The 15,690-nt window shown below is 48.9% G+C and overlaps 1 protein-coding gene across 2 annotated transcripts in view; it reads right to left on the bottom strand.

Annotated features, from left to right (window-relative positions):
• cntn2 (contactin 2) overlaps window positions 1–1,412 on the bottom strand; it is a 177,516-nt gene extending 176,104 nt beyond the window's left edge. For both annotated transcript variants that reach the window (XM_041195638.1, XM_041195639.1), the window contains exon 1: window positions 1,280–1,412. The gene's annotated coding sequence lies outside the window, so the exon portion shown is untranslated. The remainder of the gene's footprint in view (window positions 1–1,279) is intronic.
• Window positions 1,413–15,690: the final 14,278 nt, after the last annotated feature.

Raw genomic sequence — 15,690 nt, 5'->3', positions numbered from 1 at the left:
CTTGGGCTGAATGGCCTGTTCCTCTGCTGTAACTATGGGATAAGTATAGGCTCAATTTACAGCCAGGAACAATAAAAGTATTTCTTTCTCTGCCCGGGTGGAGTGGCTCTCATGAAAAGGCCTGGAATTCTTTGGGATTCTCACAGGAAAAGCTGGGACACAGGACACGGAGGACAATGTATGGAACCTCTCCTGTGACCACTCAGGAAACTCCCCATTTCCCTCATGACTAGCCTGTGTCCTCTGCTGTTCCAGGGTAATCACTGATGAGTTTGATTGCATTGTTTGGTACATTGCCATAATTAAATCTCCAAAATTATATTGAGATTTAAAGAAAAGGAGACAGCAATCAGCCTAGTGTCAGTCGAGTATTTTTATGAGGCTTGCAAGCCAAAATTTCTCTTTGCAGAGACTCGGGAGTGATGATGTCATCACTGTGCATTTAACGTCAATGTTGTTGCCTCAAGCCAGGTGTACAGACCATCCTGTTGAGGGGGAGGGAGAGAAGGAGACAGAGAGAATGAGAGAGAATGAAAGAGAGGGAGAGAATGAGAAGGAGTGGGAGAGAGGCAGATAAATGAGAGAGACGGTGAGAATGAGAGAGAGGTAGAGATGGGGGGTGGTGGAGGATGATAGAGAGAGTGTGAGAGACAGGATTGGAAAAAGCGAGGCAGATAAATGAGAGAGATGGAGCAAGGACAAGAGAGAGGCAGAAAGAAAGGGAGAGAGAAAGAGAGAGAGAGTGAATGAGAGAGAGGTGAGAATTAAAGTGAGAAAGTGAGAACGAGAGAGGCAAAAAGAGAGCTAAAGAGAACGAGAGGCGGAAAGGGAAGGCAAGAGTGAGTGAGAAGGAGAGAGAATTGGAGGGGCATGAAGAGAGGGAGATGAGTAGAGGGAGAATGAGACAGAGAGAGAATGAGAAAGAGAGAGGGAGAGAGAGGAAAGCCTAGTTGTTGTATATAACGGAACAGGTGCTGTAGTGGATGCTGTACAAACACTGACACGGTAGAAACTGGTCCTGCCTTTTCACCCAGCTGTTTATTGCAGGCTAATGCTAAAATGTACACTGGACAGACACAGGGGCCTTTAAATATAACAAACAATCCCAACAAATGCTTCACTTCTGCGCTTGCTTTCTCAATACTCCCTGATACTGTGCACTGCAGCTCATCCCAGCAGCAGATCAGTGACACTGATACAGGGCTGCTGCTTTAGATATGCATTAAAGAGAAAATCAGATCTGTTCAGTAAGAGCATCGAATTGAAAAGATCACCCTACCTTTTTTTTTGTCAAGATCTTGAGCATCAAAGAACTCCAGCTGCACTCGCGCGTCCTTGAAACAGATTAACAGCCCTTCTGGGTCTTTTTTTTTTCTCGATTTCCCCCTTTTCTGAAATGTTATTCAGAACCCTTTGCATGTGTTCCACCAGCACTGCAGCAACTGCACTAGGGTGTGCTCCTCCTCTTCCAGTAAACGTAGCAGCTCCTGAGAGCTTTTCCATTCGTTCAGCTCCAGGACCACTGAGAGGAGCCCTTCATACATGATTCATGTATTGACAGTTTCCACAGTATTTTGTTTCTCTCTCTCTCTCTCTCGGTTGCTCTATATCTCACACTCCCCCTCTCATTCTCTCAATCACGTTCCTCTATCTCAAATCCCTCTCCCACACACACTCGTCTCTCTCATGTTCCCTCTATCTTTCGTGCTCTCTCATTTTCACACTCTCTCTTTCACATTCCCCCTCTCTCTCACACACTCTCTCATACACAAATTCTCTCAGGCACACACTTTCCCATACACACACTGTCACAAACCAACCCCCCACCCCACCCCTGTCTCATACTCCTCCAATCTCTCATACATACTCTCCCTCAGACACACAATCTCTCAGACACACATTCTCTCAGGCACACGCTCTCTGAAACTCCCTCTCTCTCACAATCCTCTCTCTCATACTCGGCTCTCACACTCCCTCTCACACTCCTCTCTCTCACACTTCCCTCTCTCTCACACTCCCTCTCTCTCACAATCCTCTCTCTCATACTCGGCTCTCACACTCCCTCTCACACTCCCTCTCTCTCACAATCCTCTCTCTCCCACTCCCTCTCTCTCACACTCCCTCTCTCTCACACTCCTCTCTCTCACACTCCCTCTCTCTCACACTCCCTCTCTCTCACACTCGTCTCTCTCACACTCCCTCTCTCTCACACTCCTCTCTCTCATACTCCCTCTCTCTCACAATCCTCTCTCTCACACTCCCCCTCTCTCACACTCCCTCTCTCTCACAATCCTCTCTCTCACACTCCCCCTCTCTCACTCTCGCTCTCTCTCACACTCGCTCTCTCTCACACACCCCTCTCTCACACTCCCTCTCTCTGACACTCGCTCTCTCTCACACTCCCTCTCTCTCACACTCCCTCTCTCTCACACTCCCTCTCTCTCACAGTCCTTCCTTTCAGACTCCCCTCTCATACACACCCTCTTTCTCATACACACTTCTTCATATGGTCCTCTCTCTCTCACAATCCCGCTCTTTCATGCTCCCTCTCTCTTGCACTCGCTCTCTCTCACACCCTGTCTCCCTCTCTCTCTCTCTCACACCCTGTCTCCCTCTCTCTCTCTCTCTCATACTCTGTCTCTCTACACTTCCTCTCACTCTCACTTTCTCCCTCACTCTGCCTTTCTCTCTCTCACACACCCTGTTTCTCTCTCAGGCCCTATTTTTCTCTCACATTCCCTCTCCCTCACATTCTCCCTCTCTTCCACACTCCTCCTCCCTCACACACACCCTGTTTCTCTCTCTCTGACTTTCTGTCACTCTCACTCACTCTTTCACACTCCCTCATTTCTGTTACAGACACACTCATGGGTTCCCAACCCTTGAGGATTGCCCTGGGATCGCTAAGAATTAAGAGATGAATCTAATGGATAATTCTAGTGAGCAAAACCGAGTGGAAAGAAATCATGGTTAAACAAAAGGTGTTTTTTTGTTCTTTATTTTGTTTATTTATTGGCCCTAAAAATATTGGAAATGGGAGAAACAAAGTATATTGTCTAGTTGTCCACCTTGCTGCCCCTCTGTTCTGTTGGGGAGGTGAAAATAAAGTTAATTCATAAAATGCTGCCTGACGTTGAGCACATTTTAGTTTTAGTGCAACAAACAACTGAAAGATAGTGGTTGGATAAGATGAAGTTATTTTCTACATTATATTTGATAATGTAAGGACTGAATGATATTGTAACACACTTTTTGAAATTTGTAAAGTTGATTTTGAGGAAGTTTGAGCAATTTTAAAGAATGCTCAGTGTGTGCAGATCATGTTCATTTGAATCAGCATGGGACACAACGAGTTAATATGGTACACAGTGATTCAGCATGGTACACAGTGAATTAGCATGGTACACAGTGAATCAGCATGGTACATAGTGATTCAGTATGGTACACAGTGAATCAGCATGGTACACACTGAATCAGCATGGTACACAGTGATTCGGCATGGTACACAGCGAATCAGTATGGTACACAGTGAATTAGTATGGTACACAGTGATTCAGTATGGTACACAGTGAATCAGCATGGCACACAGTGAATCAACATGGTACACAGTGAATTGGCATGGTACACAGTGAGTCAGCATGGTACACAGTGAGTCAGAATAGTACACAGTGAATCAGAATGGTACGCAGTGAATCTGCATGGGACACAGTGATTCAGCATGGTACACAGCGAATCAGCATGGAACACAGTGATTCAGCATGGCACACAGTGATTCAGCATGGTACACAGTGAATCAGCATGTACACAGTGATTCAGCATGGTACACAGTGAATCAGCATGGGACACAGTGAGTCAGCATGGTACACAGTGAATCAGCATGGTACACAGTGATTTGGCATGGTACATAGTGAATCAGCATGGTACACAGTGAATCAGCATGGTACACAGTGATTCGGCATGGTACACAGCGAATCAGCATGGAACACAGTGATTCAGCATGGCACACAGTGATTCAGCATGGTACACAGTGAATCAGCATGTACACAGTGATTCAGCATGGTACACAGTGAATCAGCATGGGACACAGTGAGTCAGCATGGCACAGTGATTCAGCATGGTACACAGTGAATCAGCATGGTGCACAGTGATTTAGCATGTTACACAGTGTGTCAGCATGGTACACAGTGAGTCAGCATGGTACACAGTGAATCGGCATGGTACGCAGTGAGTCGGCATGGTACACAGTGAGTCAGCATGGTACACAGTGAATCAATATGGCACACAGTGATTCGGCATGGTACACAGTGAATCAGCGTGGTACACAGTGAATCAGCATGGTACACAGTGATTCGGCATGGTACACAGTGAGTCCACGTGGTATACAGTGATTCTGATGATTGGGCCTGAGATCAGCTCTGATCTCAGTGTGGGTGGACACCGCATGCCAGAGGTGGTGAAGGTCACAGTGGTCCTCAACGTCCGGCTCTTTCCAGGGGTCAGTGGGGGACCTGTGTGGAGTCTCCCAATCAGCTGTCCACAGTTGCTGGTCAAGCTGGTAACTAGTCCAGCTGGTTGCAGAATCTCTGTTCAGGTGGGTACTGACCTTTATTCTTTACCGTATTGATGAGGCCAGCCAGGCTGAGTGAGCCAGAGGCTTTGCAGTGATTGCTGGGTTCCCTCTGTGTCCAGGGTGCCATCGACTGCCCACATGTGGCCATCAAGGTGCCAGTGCGTCGGCTGGGTGCCTTCATCAACAGGAAGGGATTCCACTCCATGAAAGTGCAGATAGTGTGTGACCACAGGATGCAGATTCTGCCAGTCTGTGCAAGGTACCCAGGCAGCTCCCATGATGCGTACGTCCTCAGACACTCCCAGGTGCCGGGGCTCTTCAGTGCTCCAGCCAGAATGGATGGATGGCTGCTGGGTGACAAGGGCTATCTGTTGAAGAGGTGACTCATAACGACTTTCTGCCACCCGAGAACAGATGCAGAGTAGTGTTACATACGAGTCATGCCTCCACAAGGGTGGTGGTAGAAAGACCCTAGGTCTTCTCAAGGTGCACTTCCAATGCCTGGACCGTTCTGGGGGCAGATTGCAATACCCACCCCCCAGAGCAGATGTCACTGATAGTGATTGCATGATGCGCTCTGCACAGTCTGGCACTGGCAAGGGGAGACCCACTGGAGGAAGAGGCTCTTGACACAACTGCACAGGCTACACATGATGAGTCCAGCAGTGAGTCAGAAGAGGAGCACGGTGAGGAGAACGCTGAGGGCGTGGAGCCAGACCTCGGTAACCTACAGGGAAGCAGGGGCATTAGGGACACCTTGATCCAACGCTCCTTCAGCTCGGCTGCCAAAGATCAGCTTGAACTGCATTCCAGTGCTGCCGTCTCCATCCCAGATGTCTGAAAGGATCCTTTCATTTGAACACAGAGAACACCCGGTGCCTGTGAAATAAATTTCAGACCCACTACGTCCAGCATTACATACTGGCATACCCTGCACCAAAAGTAAAAAGGTGAAGCATACTCAGGCCATGACAACAAAAACAAAATTTATCTCATTTTTACAATTCCAAACTATTTACACAAACTTCTTTGGTCTTCATTCCCAGACCAGTAATAGATAAAGTAAACATAAATGAAAATAAAATCACCCGTGAACTGTCCCCTTTGTGCTCATGGTGCCTCCCACCTCTCGCTGGCACTGGCATTGGAGACAGCCGGCTGACTCTGCTGTCCTGTTGGCCATGATGACCTTGGCAGTCGTCCTCTGGCCTGTGGAGCCTGTGCTGGCCCCACCTGGGAGGGAGCGGCCAGTGCCACAACTGGTATCTCCCCTGTCACCCCAGCCTCATCAGATGCAGAGTAAGAATAAACGGGTCTTTCTTCGAATGGCAGGCAGTGACTAATGGGTTACCGCAGGGATCGGTGCTGGGATCCTAGCTTTTCACAGTATATATTTTCACCTGGGTGTCCTCGGGCTGGCATGGTCAAGATGGGCCGAATGGCCTCCTTCTGTGCTGTAACTTTTCTATAGCTCTATGGTTCTATATTAATGATTTAGATGAAGGAACTAAATGTAATGTCTCCAAATTTGCAGATGACACAAAGCTGGATGGGAGGGTGAGCTGTGAGGAGGATGCAGAGATGCTTCAGTATGATTTGGACAAGCTGATTGAGTGGACAAATGCATGGCAAATGCAGTATAATGTGGATAAATGTGAGGTTATTCACATTGGTAGCAAAAACAGGAAGGCAGATTATTATCTGAATGGCTATAAATTGAGAGAGGTGAATGTGCAACTAGAACTGGGTGCCCTTGTACACCAGTCGCTGAAGGTAAGCATGCAGGTACAGCAGGCGGTAAAGAAGGCAAATGGTATGTTGGCCTTCATAGTCAGAGGATTCGAGTACAGGAGCAGGGATGTCTTGCTGCAATTATACAGGGCCTTGGTGAGACCACACCCGGAATATTGTGTGCAGTTTTGGCCTCCTTATCTGAGGAGGGGTGTTCTTGCTATAGAGGGAGTGCAGCAAAGGTTTACCAGACTGATCCCTGGGATGGCGGGACTGACATAAGGAGAAATTTCTTCACCCAGAGAGTGGTGAGCCTGTGGAATTTTCTGCCTCAGAAAGTAGTTGAGGCCAAAATATTGTATGTTTTTAAGAAGGAGTTAGATATAGCTCTTGGGGCGAAAGGGATCAAAGGATATGGGGAGAAAGCGGGAGCAGGGTATTGAGTTGGATGATCAGCCATGATCATGATGAATGGTGGAGAAGGCTCGAAGGGCTGAATGGCCTACTCCTGCTCCTATTTTCTATGTTTCTATGCCATGGTCACTGGCAGAAGGGCAGAGGAGGGGCTGCCATCATCTAGAGCGCCTTGAAAGGAGCCCACAGAGATGACAAGCAGCTCGTGAGATCGCTCTGAACCTCCCTGCTTGCCATTGATGGATGGGCACCTTAGCTGGGATACTGGGTGCCTCATCCATCTCCCACACGGACACAGACCACCTGAGCTCAGTGTCTGTGTGAGAGCTGCAGGTCCGAGCGCAAACCCAGGAACACCTGATTCTGTTCTTGGAGCTGCATCTCCATGAAAGTCGCCACTCTCTCCATGAAGGAGGCAGTGCGCTTGACCATGAGGGTCAACCCAGTGCTGATGCTCAGATGGACTCCTCCACAACAGAGACCATGGCATGCATAACCTCATGGATCTCCCCCAGATACATTGCATAGTAGATCCAGCATCTCCTGCCTAAGGGACAACTCCCGAGGCTCATCATCTGCTTTCAACTGAGCATCATCCCGGTTCTCAGCAGTCCTTCGATTACCGCTGTCTGGGCACTCTCTGCCTCTGCCTGCACCTCAAGCCAGTGTGAAGTGCCCTCACCAATGTGCAATGAGATACTAGCTGCCGAACTAACGCCCACCGAGGTGCTGGTATCTGCGTTGGTGCCTGCTTCGGAGAGCGGGTGTGACGCAGGTGCTTCTGGAGCATGGTGGTCCTCCGGTGTCAGCGGTGGCCCTTTGGGGTCTGCAGAGCGAACGCTTGCTGGTGAACCTAAAAGGGAGAATGAGGACATGTTATTAGTTAGTCACCACACTGACACTGTGCATGCCAGGCGCCCTGGTGAGACAATGGGGATCTGCATCACGGTGCCATCGTCTTTCAATGATCAATGGGGACTCCAGGTTTGAGGCTCCCATTAATGAAGACACTACACAAAGATAGTTGCAGGATCCGAAACTCTCATCTCTGTGCGCTGCTCTCTTACCTTCATCTGGTGCCCCCGTCTTTCCTGACGGGGAGCGAGCCGGCTCACAAGCTCCAGGGTGTCCTACTCAAACCTGCTGGGCAGTAGCAGGTTGGGTAGGCCTCTGCCTGTACATGCCCTCTCTGCCTGGTTATGGCTTGCCCTCTCCTGAAAGAACAGAGGAACATGGATTAGTCCGCTCTCTACCCGCAGCGCTATTGCAGCCTGGCCAACCCTGGCAGAGGAACAGCTCCCTGGGCACATCTGAGTCGTGGCCCTCCAGTTGCAAGGCACCCAGTCCAAGCAGCCACCGCTCACCTCCTGGGCCAGCTCCCGCATCATTGACCTTTGGCGCTCAGGCTCTAACACCCCTGAGGTTGACAGGGGCTGGGGGGTGGGGGGGTTGACCACACCTTAACACTTCTGCACACTGACTCTTGCCAACATGGTGCTCACCCTTCCTGAGCGCAGCAAGTCATTGAAGGGTTTCCAGCAATGCGCCCATGTGTGCCGCACCGGGTCGTGGCTGCGCACCTGGGCTGCCACCTCCTCCCATGTCGGAAAAGCGGGGGGGGGCCGAGTGCCCACCCGACCTACCCTATCACCTGGCATGTCCAGCCATGTTCGACACCATTGGGAACGCCATGTCCTTCCTTGGCAGCCTTCCTAGGGCTGCCAGGGCTGTTTTTAAACAGGCCCCACCCCTCTCCCACCCGCCCCTTTGCAGCCAGTGCAGAGCTGCGTTTCACATTGGGTAGGACTTAATTGGCCGGCCAGCGAGAAATCACAGTCGGGGGCCGATTGCGGGTGACAGACTATGCCCCGGTCACTACCAGGCCCGTCCACCACATCCTCCCAATGACCTCAAAATCCTGTCCAGTGACTCAGCATGGTACACAGTGAGTCAGCATGGTACACAGTGAGTTAGAATGGTACACAGTGAGTCAGCATGGTACACAGTGAGTTAGAATGGTACACAGTGTGTCAGCATGGTACACAGTGAGTTAGAATGGTACACAGTGAGTAAGAATGGTACACAGTGAGTCAGCATGGTACACAGTGAGTTAGAATGGTACACAGTGAGTCAGCATGGTACACAGTGAGTTAGAACGGTACACAGTGAGTCAGCATGGTACACAGTGAATCAGAATGGTACACACTGAGTCAGCATGGTACACAGTGATTCAGCATGGTATACAGTGAGTCAGTACGGTACACAGTGAGTCAGAATGGTACACAGTGAGTCAGAATCGTACACAGTGAATCAGCATGGTACACAGTGAGTCAGCATGGTACACAGTGAATCAGAATGGTACACAGTGATTCAGAATGGTACACAGTGAGTCAGAATCGTACACAGTGAATCAGCATGGTACACAGTGAGTCAGCATGGTACACAGTGAGTCAGAATGGTACACAGTGAGTCAGCATGGTACACAGTGAGTCAGCATGGTACACAGTGAATCAGAATGGTACACAGTGATTCAGAATGGTACACAGTGAGTCAGCATGGTACACAGTGAATCAGAATGGTACACAGTGAGTCAGCATGGTACACAGTGAATCAGAATGGTACACAGTGAATCAACATGGTATACAGTGAGTCAGCATGGTACACAGTGAATCAGAATGGTACACAGTGAGTCAGCATGGTACACAGTGAATCAGCATGGTACACAGTGAATCAGAATGGTACACAGTGATTCAGCATGGTGCACAGTGAGTCAGCATGGTGCACAGTGAATCAGCATGGTACACAGTGAGTCAGCATGGTGCACAGTGAATCAGAATGGTACACAGTGAATCAGAATGGTACACAGTGATTCAGCATGTACACAGTGAATCAGAATGGTACACAGTGATTCAGCATGGTACACAGTGAGTCAGCATGGTACACAGCAAACCAGCATGGTACACAGTGAGTCAGCATGGTACACAGTGAATCAGAATGGTACACAGTGATTCAGCATGGTACACAGTGAGTCAGCATGGTTCACTGTGAATCAGAATGGTACACAGTGAGTCAGCATGGTACACAGTGAATCAGAATGGTACACAGTGAATCAGAATGGTACACAGTGATTCAGCATGTACACAGTGATTCAGCATGGTACACAGAGAATCAGAATGGTACACAGTGAATCAGCATGGTACACAGTGAATCACCATGATACACAGTGATTCAGCATGGTACACAGTGAGTTAGCATGTTATACAGTGAATCAGAATGGTACACAGTGATTTAGCATGGTACACAGTCCATCAGCATGGTGCACAATGTGTCAGCATGGTACACAGTGAATCAGAATGGTACACAGTGAATCAGAATGGTACACAGTGCATCAGCATGGTACACAGTGAATCAGAATGGTACACAGTGAATCAGAATGGTACACAGTGCATCAGCATGGTACACAGTGAATCAGAATGGTACACAGTGATTCAGCATGTACACAGTGAGTCAGAATGGTACACAGTGAATCAGAATGGTACACAGTGAATCAGAATGGTACACAGTGAATCAAAATGGTACGTAATTGAAAAAAATGGTAGGGTGACCAACCATCCTGGATTTTATGGGACCTCCCCTGATTTGAGGCAGTTGTCCTGTGTCCCTGATTGTCTGCAGCCGGGATGCTGTTTGCTCCATGTTTCCCTTACTCCTGATGGTCGGCTCTGACAGGCTCACCAGCAACACCCCCTCTCCCAGCTCTTCCCAGTTTGACAACCCTGCTTCCCCCTCCCACTCCGACAGGTCCCCCCAGCCACACCCACCCCGACCCCACTGTTTGTATGGAACCCGTGCTTAAGTGCCCTTTAATATTTTCCCTGAGAATTGGTCAGCCTGCTGAAAATGTTAATGGGGTCAATGGGGCAATTGAACTCAAACAAAGAGGACTGGTGTAATTATGAATGAAGGTTCCATATTTGGCTGGAAACAAAATAGGACATGAGGATAAAGTAAATGTTTTCTTTGCTGTGATGGGACCAAATGCTTTTGAGGTGGTGCCTAACCGATGTTGTCTACAAGACCCATACTATTCAGAAATGAATGAGGTTCTGGACCCATATTATGGCCTGATTAAGAATGAGATTACACTGAGAGAAGCGTTCAATGAAAGGAAGCTGTTGCTAAATAAAACTCGCAGACTATACTCTCAAATTAAAGCTACTCTCTCATCATCTAAGTATGGTACATTAGAAATTCACGTTGGCATTAGGGTAAATGTAATGATACATCCTTATTACTTGCTGAATTATTTACACTAGGGAAATGTAAGGGTACATCTGACATTGAGGAAGTGCCAAGGGAGTACAAAATGGTCTTTTAGCAAGGAGAACCGAATGATAAAATTAGCCACCGTTACGAGATTAAATATTGTAAGTCATCAAATAATGCAAATGCGGATGTGCTTTTGAGATTTCCTGTGAAGACTGATTCATTTATAGCCATTGAGTTACCCATGAATTACTTTGCATACACAAATTACATACCAGTGTTTGCCAGAGAAATTAGTGAAAAAACTGGCAATCGCAGAAGGTGCAACACCTGCCCCTTTACTTCCCCCCTCCTCACTGTCCAAGGGCCCAAACACTCCTTTCAAGTGAAGCAGCATTTCACTTGCACTTCCCTCAGCTTAGTCTACTGCATTCGTTGCTCCCAATGGGGTTTCCTCTACATTGGAGAGACCAAACGCAGACTGGGTGACCGCTTTGTGCGACTCCTTCGGTCTGTCCGCAAGCATGACCCAGACCTCCCTGTCGCTTGCCATTTCAACACTCCACCTTGCTCTCATGCCCACTTGTCTGTCCTTGGCCTGCTGCATTGTTCCAGTGAAGCTCAACGCAAACTGGAGGAACAGCACCTCATCTTCCGATTAGGCACTTTACAGCCTTCTGGACTTAACATTGAGTTCAACAATTTCAGCTCATGAACTCACTCCTCCATCCTCACTCCTTTTTTGATCCCCTTTTTTTCTAATAATTATTATATATATATTCTACTTTTCCCACCTATTTCTATTATTATTTTTAAAATTTATTTCCATCCATTGTTTTATCTCCCCTGTTTAGCTTATTTCAATCCCTTCTCCCCACCCAACCCCCACTCGGGCCATCTGTCATTTGCTCATCCTGCTTTCTACCCTTAATGTCACCAATAGCACATCCTTTAGCTAATATCACCATCGTCAACACCCCTTTGACTTTTTGTTCACGACATCTTTGGCAATCTCTCCTTTGCCTCTACATATCACTGGCCCTCTATCTAGCTCCACCTGTCCCACTCACCCCCCCTTTAAACTGCTTATATTTCACCACATTTCTATTTCTCTTTAGTTCTGATGATGAGTCTTATGGACTCAAAATGTTAACTCTGTCTTCCTCTCCACAGATGCTGTCAGATCTGCTGAGTTTTTCCAGCTATTTTTGCTTTTGCCTAGGTATCACCATGTCACCCAGTGTTGAATGGTGCTGCAGAAAGAAGTGTGCAGATTGTGAAGAGGTCTCTGCAGGAGTACTTGCTAGGTGAGAAACTAGGCAGTAATTCCCATGTTTCTCCTTGACACAGGCTAGACAATTTTCTGTTCTTTTACAGAATAACCCCACAGTCTATAACAGATTGCTCTCCTTGCGCTTTAGTGTTTAAACGTGCTCCTAGGACAAAGATTTAGTTTGTTTAAGCCTGACATCAATAGCAAAGTAAGAGAAAACCAATACAAAGTGAAGGTCAGTCATGATACATGAGGCATGAAACTTGGAGAGTTAGTGCTGGTTAGAAGGTCATTGTCGAAAGCGTCGGAGGTGATAAGGGGAATTATGTGTTTGGAATTATTGTGGAGAGATGGGGTGCATTCACAGATCTAGGGCTGAATAATACGGGGCAGGGGGCAGCTTGTGCACCACCACACCTGTCCCCCCCCAGAAACCACATCGGCATGGAGCTGACCAGGGCTGAGTGGGACTTCCGTCCAATCCCAACAGCGCCAGGAAGTTGTCAGTGGCCGCTGCTGGGGTTACAGGCGAGGAGTGGAGTCCAAGACCTCGGATCCACAGAGAAGGTAAGTCCAGGGTCTTGGGCTGGGATGGTTTGGGAGTGTTAGGGACAGGGGCAGTGAGGGTGGGTTTAGGAGAGGCAATAGGTAGGAACAAAGGGGGAGGGTTTAACCTAAGGGGGGGCCACTGTGCGATCGTCAAAGTCCACCCCCGAAGATCGACCCCCTGACCCCCCTGTGTCCCGTCCTTTAACTATTTCAGGCTAAAAATCAGGCTTCCTGCTCCCGCCCCACTGCTCACGTCGAATTTATTGTGGCGTATTACCAGGGTCAGTCGGCTTGAAGACAGGCTTAATTGACTCTTCAAGTGCCCATTTAAATATGGCGGGCAGGCTGCCAAATTCGGCGCCCGCCACCCGCCTCCTGTATTATGAGGATGAGCTCCGGGGTGGGTGGGAAGGTGGTGAGATGGGCGCCTACCCTGTATTACCTGCCTCAGTGGGGCAAACACAACAGTCGAGGCACGTCAAGTTCGGCCCCCAGTCACAATTGGAGAGCAACCCGATCAGTATCGGGTTTGCTGGAAAGGGGAAATATGACAAAGGGAGAGCATGAGAAACCTCCTGTAGGCCAAATTCCCCCCTCCAGTCCAAAGCGAAAATAAGAAAGGAAGTGAAGATCGCTTAGAAACCTGAAAGTTTGCCGGTATCACAAAACGCACTGGTGGAGAAAAGTGAGTCGGGGGGGCGGTGGGGGGGTGGGGGGGCCTGACCTTCCTCAGAGTGGGAGTCAGCGTCGGATTGCCACTCTGTGCCCAATTACTTATGTCAAATCTTTTTCAATCCCATCTCACCTGACCCTCTGACGGGCGAGATCCAGGCAGCGTAGCAGGCCTCGAGGCAGAGAGTCGAAGTGCAGGAGAGCTGGGAGGGGAGGAGGCCACACCTACCTTTCTACAGCACCGACTGCCGCAAACCAGCCAAGCTTAGAGGTCCCTTGAGATTTAAATGTCATTGATGGGCCATAGGGAAGGTAAGTGTCTAAAGTAAGCAGACAGGGTTTGGGAGGTGAGGGGGACTGGATGTTGGGCGGGTGGGGGTGGAGGTTGAAGGGGGGGGCGGTGTCAGAGGTCTGGAGGGTGTCAGAGGTTGGGGGGAGGGGAAGGGGGTGGCAGTCGGTAGGACCTCAGTGGGGGTCTCGGGCCTCAGAGGACGGTGTCGGGTTTTTGGGGGGGGGGGGGGGGGTGGTGGTGAGGGGTCGGGTCATGGGTCAGATCGGGGTCGGGCCCACAGGCAGTGGTGGGGCGGTGGGTGTTGGGCCCACTGGGGCAACGGGGGAGGGGTCCCATGTGGGTTGTGGGGGGGGATTCCAGTTGCGGGGTTTGGGGTGTGTGTGCGTGGTGGGCAGTAGGAGACTCCTGGGGCCTTGGGCGGTTGGGGTAGTCGGGGGGTTGCGGGGAGAGCATTGGGGGTTTGGGTGGGTGGTGGGGGGTATCCCATGATGGTGGGTCTGGGTCCGAATAATAGTTACCCAGCAGTTAGAAGTGGTTTTAATTCTTCTAACTTTTTCTGGGTAACTATTAGTATAACACAGTGGGAAACGTTGGCAGTTTGCAATTTAAATCACATTTTCGGAGGGTTCCCAGTTTCTCTTACCTGTGAAGTTGCGGGAGGGATCACCCAGTGCATCTTTGGGGTAACCCTTCCCCCACTCCTGCCCCGCACCCCCCCCCCAACCCAACCCCCCCTCACACCCCACAATCTGACGCTGGGGAGCTGGGAAACTATGGCCCAGTGTCTTCGATTAAGACAAATCAATCAATGTCATAGTCCCAACTGTTAAGTGGAGTTGGTAGTCAAATTAATTCCAGATTTTTAAATTGGATTTAAATTGCACCAGTTTCTGGATTACTAGTCCAATTTCATTACCACTAAACCACAGCCACCCCTTGTGTCAGTCTTACTCAGCACAATGTACAACTGTGGAAGAAAAGCTGTGTGACTAGAGCGGGGAAGGGTAAAGGCTGTTGGAGGTGGGAGGCCATGGGCTAAAGCTCTAGGGTTATATCCAGCCAGAGTTGGCAAGGAGATCTCATACAGAATCTTCCGCAGGTTATCACTTCTGTCTTGTTTAGTCATTAATGGGGTAAAAAACACCGCTTGCCCCCTTCTTTTATAACCAGGTATTGAAAGGGAATGCCTTACACATGAGGCTGAGCGCTGGATTCAAATTCACTCCTTTTTTTTAACTCTCTGTGGAGCTGGAAGTGCCTCATGTGTGACTTACATTTAAAATACCGCAACTATTGAATCTTTTATAAATACCTTTTTAAATTTAGAATTGCCTCTCATGGTTTGATGTGGGGGTCATTGTTAGGGCAGCAGTGAAGGTGCCCTGAAGCTAACAAATAAAACTGGCATGCAAATTGCCATTTTGCAAGTCCCCACCGAATGGTCACAGCACCTGGTGAGAACGAATCCAGCTTAACTCCATTATCTCCTCACTCAGTTAAAGAGCTGGTCAGCATTAACGGCATCACCTTACCTCTGAAGAAAGGCCTTACTTTGAGTGTTCCTGAATTTCATGGGCATATAACCCAGGTTCAACACGTCTAGGAGAGGAGATGGAGGGAGAAGAAAGAGGCAACAAAGACTTGCATTTCCACAGCACCTCGCATAAGCTCAGCAACTTCCAAAGTGCTTTGCAGCCAATAAAGCACTTTTTGAAGATTTTTTTGTACTCGTTCATGGGGTGTGGGTGCCGCTGACTAGACCAGCACTTACTAACCATCTCTAATTAACCTTGAAAAGGAGGTGGTCAGTTGCCTTCTTGAACTGCTGCAGTCCCTGTGGTGTAGGTACACCCACAGTGCTGTTAGGGAGGGAGTTCCAGGATATTGACCCAGCGGCAGTGAAGGAATAGCTGATATATTTCC

The sequence above is a fragment of the Carcharodon carcharias genome, chromosome 9 (genome assembly GCF_017639515.1).
Source record: "Carcharodon carcharias isolate sCarCar2 chromosome 9, sCarCar2.pri, whole genome shotgun sequence".
NCBI classification, from domain to species: Eukaryota; Metazoa; Chordata; class Chondrichthyes; order Lamniformes; family Lamnidae; genus Carcharodon; species Carcharodon carcharias.
The sequence above is the reverse complement of the archived record's forward strand: the minus strand, read 5'-3'. Positions and strand labels throughout refer to the sequence as shown.